General features: G+C 40.3%; 1 pseudogene; it reads left to right on the top strand.

Moving 5' to 3' along the window:
- The first annotated feature begins 7,156 nt into the window (after positions 1–7,156).
- Positions 7,157–7,274, top strand: LOC126106932 (5S ribosomal RNA; annotated as a pseudogene).
- The last annotated feature ends 918 nt before the right edge of the window (positions 7,275–8,192 follow it).

Here is an 8,192-nt window from a genome sequence, read left to right as displayed (position 1 = left end):
TGCATTACCCCTATTTGATTTTGTATTTATAACCCTGTATTCACCTGACCAAAAGTCTTATTCCTCCTGCCACCAAACTGCACTAATTCCCACTATATCTAACTTTAACCTATCCATTTCCCTTTTTAAATTTTCTAACCTTTCTCCTGATAATGACGTCCTCTTGAGTAGTCCCCGCCCGGAGATCCAAATGGGGGACTATTTTACCTCCGGAATATTTTACCCAAGAGGATGCCATCATCATTTAATCATACAGTAAAGCTGCATGCCCTAGGGAAACATTATGGCTGTAGTTTCCCCTTGCTTTCAGCCTTTCACAGTACCACAACAGCAAAGCCGTTTTGGTTAGCGTTACAAGGCCAGATCAGTCAATCATCCAGACTGTTGCCCCTGCAACTACTGAAAAGGCTGCTGCCCCTCTTCAGGAACCACACGTTTGTCTGGCCTCTCAACAGATACCCCTCCATTGTGGTTGCACCTACAGTATGGCTACCTGTATCGTTGAGGCACACAAGCCTCCCCACCAACGGCAAGGTCCATGGTTCATGGGGGGTGGGGGGGTGGGGGGGGGGGGGGTAATTAGCCATACAGTGGTCATTTTCAAAATTCAAGACCTATTTACTTGGACATAAGGTAATAGTGTACTCTGATCATAAATCCTCAAGCTATACACAGGAATGAAAGCTCTATCATGATAGGCTTACAAGATGGGCATTGTACGAGGGCGGTTCAGAAAGTAACCTCCGATCGGTCACAGTGTGGGTTGTGGGGGGAGTAGCGACGCCATCTGTGCGTTCACACACTCAACAGGTCAGTCGGCATCAAGCCGTGGTCGAGTGAACGTCGTACCTGCGCTAGTTTAGTTTTTGTGGCAGTTTGAAATGTGTGCTGCAATAGAAAACCCTGCCAAATGTGAAGTGCGTGCTGTCATAAGGTTTTTTACAGCCAAAGGATATTCTGCAGCAGCTATTCATCGTGAGCTTTGTGCCGTGTACGGACCAAGAGTTATGAGTGAAGGAGTTGTCCGGGAATGGGTACGTTTATTTAAAAGTGGACGAGAAAACGTTCATTATGAAGAGAGGAGTGGTAGACCATCATTGGTGACTGACGAACTCGTTCAGACAGTTGATGCAAAAGTTCGTGAAAATCGACGTTTCTCAATGTCAGAGTTGTCTACTGGTTTTCCACAGATTTCTAAGACTCTCTTGTACGAGATAGTGACAGCAAGATTGGGTTACCGTAAGTTCTGTGCACGATGGGTGCCCAAAATTCTTACCGACCACCACAAAACTCAAAGAATAGCCTCTGCATTAGACTTTCTGTCACGTTATGAGGACGAAGGAGAACCATTGTTAAACAAAATCGTGACCGGTGACGAAACCTGGATTAAGTACGTGAACCCTGAGACAAAAGAACAATCAAAGATGTGGGCACATTCAAATTCGCCTACCAAACCAAGAAAAGCCTCGCAAGATTTTTCTGCCAGAAAACTGATGGCAACGGTGTTTTGGGATGCCAAAGGGGTGTTGTTGGTTGAATTCATGGAACGTGGTACGACCATTAATCAAGATGTGTACTGTGAAACAATAAAAAAGTTACGACGGGCTATACAGAACAAATGCCTTGGTATGCTGACTTCCGGTATCGTTATTTTGCACGATAACGCCCGTCCTCACTCTGCTCACAGAACAACGGCCCTTCTTGAGTCCTTCAAGTGGGACGTTATCAACCATCCACCTTACAGCCCAGACCTGGCACCAAGTGATTATCACCTCTTCATGCATTTGAAGAAATGCACAGCGGTTTGATGACGACGAAGAGCTCAAAGATGCGGTCACAGGCTGGCTCCAGGCACAAGCGGGTGATTTTTATGCAGAAGGAATTTCAAAGCTTGTGAAGAGATACGATAAGTGCCTCAATCGCTATGGAGACTATGTAGAAAAATAGTGCAAAGATGTAGTTGTAAGATGTATATATTAAAATATTTTTATTTAACTTGGTGTATTTTTTTAAATCAACCGGAGGTTACTTTCTGAACGGCCCTCGTATTTACAACAATTCAACTTTGAAATTAAGTATATTAAAGGCACTGACAACATAGTTGCAGATGGTCTATCAAGGCTACCAGTAGGAGTGGAAACAGAAATTTTTGATCAGAATGAAGAAAAACAGTTTAAAATGATGTATATTAAAGGGGTCACAGATGAAAAAGTTGTTAGATCATTGTGTGATAAAATCAGGAGGAGCCAGAACCGAGATGCAAATTGGAAATTAGTAAAGAGCTGTTTAGGGAAAAAGAACTATGAAAAATATACTATAAGGTGTTTAAGGGTACTCTATTTAATAGAACTGATGAAGACTTGGACAATTGGAAACTATGCTGGCCTGAGGAGGAAGCTGAGAGGTTAATTAGGTATACTCATGAGAGCTATGGTCATTGTGGCATACAGAACTGTATGCAGAAATTACAAGAAAACATATACTTCTGCAATATGGCCAAGAAAGTTAGAAAAGAATTGTCAACTTACGATAAGTGCCAACGATTCAAAGTAAGTAACAGAAAATGTCAAGGTGAAATGCAAAACATTATTCCTGCACAACCTCTAGACTTAGTCGCTGTTGATTTCTATGGGCTTCTTCCAAGGAGTATGAGTGGCCACTGCCACATTTTTGTCATGGGGGATGTATTTTCTAAACTAATCAAGTTGTATCCTGTCAGAAAAGCCACAGGTAAAGAGATAGTTACAAAAGTTGAAAAAGACTATTTCTTAAACGCTGGGAAACCAAAAGCAATCTTGTCGGATAACAGTTCTCAGCTTTTGTCAAAAGTTTGGAAAGCCTTTGTTGATAAATCGGGAATCAAACATGTTCAAATATCTGTATATAATCCGTCGTCAAAACCAGCTGAGATGTATATGCGCGAGGTTGGTCGTTTATGTTGTACACATTGCAGTCATAAACATCCTACATGGTAAGACCATGTACGAGATTTTGAAGATGTTATGAACAGCTTGCAGCACACTTCCACAGGATTTTCACCTTATGAAATAATGTTTTATCTAAAACCAGACTACATTATCACTGAACTCGTAGAATTTCCACCATGCACAATGATGACTATGCGTGAACGTGAAGCCATAGTCAAAGAAACCATGATAAAACAGGGGGAAATTAGAAAAAGACAACATGATGGCAAGATCAAAGCAACCGAGTTTAAAGTAGGAGATTATGTTTTAGTAAAATCACATGAGAAATCAAAAATTCTAACTTCTGAAATAAAGAAATTTTTTTATATATACATGGGTCCATTCGAGATTGTAGAGCATCTACACCCTAATGCATACCGGTTGGTGTATCCTAAATCCAGGAAAGTTCTTGGGCAAAGGAATATTGTTTGATTGAAATTGTATAAACAAAAGGGGTAAGACTATGATGAGAAAGTTAAGAGGTGACTCAACAAAAGTTTTTCACTGGAAATTATGAAATTTTATATATAAAAATTGTCTGATTTTGATACAGTTTTGTGCCCTTGAAAATGTTTATTATTTGTTTAATATGTATTCACTGTATGAAGTGTTTGCAATGAATTTTCTGCGTAATGCGCTTGCCATGTTAGTTCTTGATATTTCTGTATGTTTATGTAATTTGATTGATATTTGATAATTTGTGTAATTTTAGCTTGTGTAACTTTCTCACACTACACTTGTTGAGACATCATTTAAAATGCAAGCCACTAATCAGCACTAAATCTGTCTTGCAACAATTAAGTTTTTTAAATTTTTTTTAATCTTAAAGGCAGAGTCCTAATTGTTGTTGTTGTTGTTGTTGTGGTCTTCAGTCCTGAGATTGGGAGTCCTAATTACTACACACTTAAGTGCTTGAAATGTCCAATTCTACTAGGAGACAATCATTTTTAGTAAACCACCTGAATTACTGTATATTTCTTTCTCAACCACTGAAAAAGCATAGGCAGTAATATTTTTTAATTTTGATAGATACATACCATTCCAAAACTTTCGTCCTTGATTCTACCTTTGCACTTTTACTGTGAATATGAACCCTTGCAACAAACTGCCTGTAACTTTACTTTTGAAAACAATTTAATTTTTTTATCCTTGGAGTAATGTCTTTGTGATAAGACATTTTACACCCAATATGTTAATGCATTTGTATTACATGTTTATTGAATTTATTATTATTTAAAGGATCTTTTTTTGGACCAGTTCATACCTGTGTAGTATTACTCAGACAGATTCTGTACACTTCTCCCACTAGAGAAACATTACCAGAAGGATAATTATGTATCCTAACCATGTACTTACATATAAACATTATGTAACCAAAAGGTGATCTCTGTATGTGATTTTTAGATAACATGGTATTATAGTCAATGAAGTGATACAGACAGCTAAGCTTTGGAAACAGACGTGCTGCAGGACAAGCAGAAATCAGACCTATTAATGGAAGTCACCTATGTTCAGATGGACAATGTGGGACATTACTGTGAGTAGTGAGAAAAGTGGGCAACAAAAGAAAATAAAACAAACCAATAGTTAAAAGTTACAATCTTTCAATGGCTTAATGTGCAGTGCTACAGCATTATGAACTCTTCTAAATGAAAATTGTAAATCTTCTTTTGTATTTCATTTACCTTGATATCAACAATTGTATGTTTTCCTTTACTTTGTATAACAATTTCAGTGTTAGCATAATTCAAAGGAAACAGTACTATTAAAAATTTTAATGTATTTAAAATAATATTCTTGGCAGTTCCATTATTCTGGTGTCAGAATTTTGTTCACATTTTCATACTTACAAAATCCTTGGGGGGCTATTGTAATGAAACTGACAAATAGACATCATTTTGTTGTATTATACACTAAAGTCGTGTTAAAAAAAGCTTTTGCTTAATATAATACTAAGTTAGGTGTTGTGATCAATAATCGATATTGGAATTGTATGTTCTTTGTAGCTTAGGACCGTGATCTTTGGTCTACAATGGGTTTATGGCCGCTTCAGTGTTGGCCGCAGTTGAGTGTAGTTGTTTATCTAGTTTTGTCAATAAATATGTTTTTGTTATAAATAAACCATGGAATACTGCGTCATGATTTTGATAGTCCAGTGATAATTAAAAAACTCACACCTTTTCTTGAACCCAGAGCAGCAAAGGAATCATTGCCTAGACAACAAGAAGCCACATGGACAACACAGACTTAGCAGCATCAACAAAGGAGACATCATGGCCAGCTCTACTAAAGTACTATACAGCCATTAGCCACACCGTAACGGTGTCCTTATGGAGATAATTTTTCTGGCACAATAGAGAGGGTTCATAACAACGCATGAGACAAGTCGACGAAGGATCTCCCCTTGCATCCACTGTCTGCTACCACGAAAAACCCTGAGAAACACAGTATCATGTGGCGCAAAGTGATACTTGCAGCACTCCTTTGGCGCCGGATGCTGAGGAGGGTGGAGCAGGTGGAGCAGTGTTGGATGGCAGAGGCTGTGAGGCATTCCCACCAGCGATGGTCCATCTCGTGGATGCGAATGATAAGAGGTGAGAAACAGTTGCAACGCTTGATCCCTAGTGTGAGAGGTGCGAAGTTGGGCCATCTGCTGCTGGAATGTTCTGGAGAAACATTCCACTTCTCCGTTGGACTGTGGATGGAACAGTGCACTAGTTAGATGCTGTATGCCACAGAATGTTTCAAATTCATTTGATGTGAACTGAAGACCATTGTCTGACACTATGACTTCAGGCAAACCTTCGAGGAAAAAAAAAATAGAGGAAAATGCCTGAATGGTTCTACATGACATTCTTGAGTTCATTGGCACAGCAAAAGGAAACTTGCTATTAGAGCCTACCACAATCAAGCGAGTGTCCCAAAAAGGTCACGTGAAGTCTATGTGCACACATTGCCATGGTGATTGCAACTTAGGCCAAGTAGAGAATTTTTGTGGCAGACAGATTGATCTTCTGCACATGTGTGACAACATATGTTCTTTTTGGGTATCCATACCCTGCCAAGTACAATGTCGACATGCTAATTGTTTCGTATGAACAATCCTCCAGTGTCCTTGGTGAAGTAACTTCAACACATCTTTTTGCAAAGCTTTGGGGATCAACATACATGACTATCCACTGTCATTTTGAACAAGAACCACACCTTGCTGTATAGTGAGGCTATGCCGAGATTCAAAGTATCGGCGCGCTTCAGAGTTCTTTATGCTATGCAATGAGTGAGGCCAAAATGTGCGAATATAGTTTATCAAAATGTTCAAATCTGTGGCCTGTTCAATTTACCTATAGTTCAGAGGAAAGGGTTGAAGCAATTCAGAACCTGAGCATCAACGTGACAACAAGATGCAGCAGAAGCATCAAAATCTGTATCAGGGCCAATTAGAAGATGGTGAAAGTGCGTCTGCATTACCATGTTGAGCTGTCAGATGATACACAGTCTTTTATTGGCACTGAGACAACAACAAAGCCCATCTTTGCAATTTTTGGGCAGTTTGTACAGAAACTGGCTTCATCAGATGAAACAAGGACTGCTATGGCTTTTGATCCGTTACTAAGTAGATTTTCTGCCGTACAAATAGTAGTGAAATTTGGTCACACCATACACAATAGCCAATGCCTCTTTCTTTATTTGTGAATAGTTACACTGCTTTGGACAACAATTTGATGCAAAAGCAATAGGTCTGTCTTTATCACCAAACCTGTGCAAAGCACTGCACTGATTCCGTAAGAGGAAGCATCAATTTGCAACACAACCGTTTTGTCAGGATCAAAGTGGCAAAGCACCTATCACTGAGAAATGCATCTTTAAGTTTTTGAAAAGTTTCATAGCTCTCATATGTCCAAACAAAGGGCATGTTCTTGCGATGCAATGTAGATGGGATTTGTGCAGCATTTGATATGAACAGAATATAATAGTTCATTTGTCCTAAGACTGACTGCAATTCCATCACAGTGCGAGGAGCTGCAGGTCCCACATGGCTAACAAATGTGACTGAAGAGGATGTACACCTTGACTGTGTAAGACATGACCAAGATACTGCAACCAAGATACTGAAAGTAACTAGCATTGATGCTTCTATCCAAGTGCCTAATTTTGAAGCTGCTATTGAACTGGGCCACCAGCAGTCAGAAGCCAACGGCCTTGCGGCAGTGGTAACACCGGTTCCCGTCAGATCACCGAAGTTAAGCGCTGTCGGGCTGGGCTAGAACTTGGATGGGTGACCATCCATTCTGCCGAGCGCTGTTGGCAAGTGGGGTGCTCTCAGCCCTTGTGAGGCAAACTGAGGAGCTACTTGATTGAGAAGTAGTATCTCCAGTCTCATAAGGTGTGCTGATCACATGCCCCTCCATATCCACATCCACTGATGCCTGTAGGCTGTGGAAAACACACGGTGGCAGATCAGTACATCTACATCTACATCTACATCCATACTCCGCAAGCCACCTGACGGTGTGTGGCGGAGGGTACCTTGAGTACCTCTATTGGTTCTCCCTTCTATTCCAGTCTCGTATTGTTCGTGGAAAGAAGGATTGTCAGTATGCCTCTGTGTGGGCTCTAATCTCTCTGATTTTATCCTCATGGTCTCTTCGCGAGATATACGTAGGAGGGAGCAATATACTGCTTGACTCTTCGGTGAAGGTATGTTCTCGAAACTTTGACAAAAGCCCGTACCGAGCTACTGAGCGTCTCTCCTGCAGAGTCTTCCACTGGAGTTTACCTATCATCTCCGTAACGCTTTCGCGATTACTAAATGATCCTGTAACGAAGTGCGCTGCTCTCCGTTGGATCTTCTCTATATCTTCTATCAACCCTATCTGGTACGGATCCCACACTGCCGAGCAGTATTCAAGCAGTGGGCGAACAAGCGTACTGTAACCTACTTCCTTTGTTTTCGGATTGCATTTCCTTAGGATTCTTCCAATGAATCTCAGTCTGGCATCTGCTTTACCGACGATCAACATTATATGATCATTCCATTTTAAATCACTCCTAATGCGTACTCCCAGATAATTTATGGTATTAACTGCTTCCAGTTGCTGACCTGATATTTTGTAGCTAAATGATAAGGCATTTATCTTTCTATGTATTCGCAGCACATTACACTTGTCTACATTGAGATTCAATTGCCATTCCCTGCACCATGCGTCAATTCGCTGCAGATCCTCC

The sequence above is a fragment of the Schistocerca cancellata genome, chromosome 10 (genome assembly GCF_023864275.1).
Source record: "Schistocerca cancellata isolate TAMUIC-IGC-003103 chromosome 10, iqSchCanc2.1, whole genome shotgun sequence".
Taxonomy (NCBI): Eukaryota; Metazoa; Arthropoda; class Insecta; order Orthoptera; family Acrididae; genus Schistocerca; species Schistocerca cancellata.
This window is presented reverse-complemented; position numbering and strand designations above follow the sequence as displayed.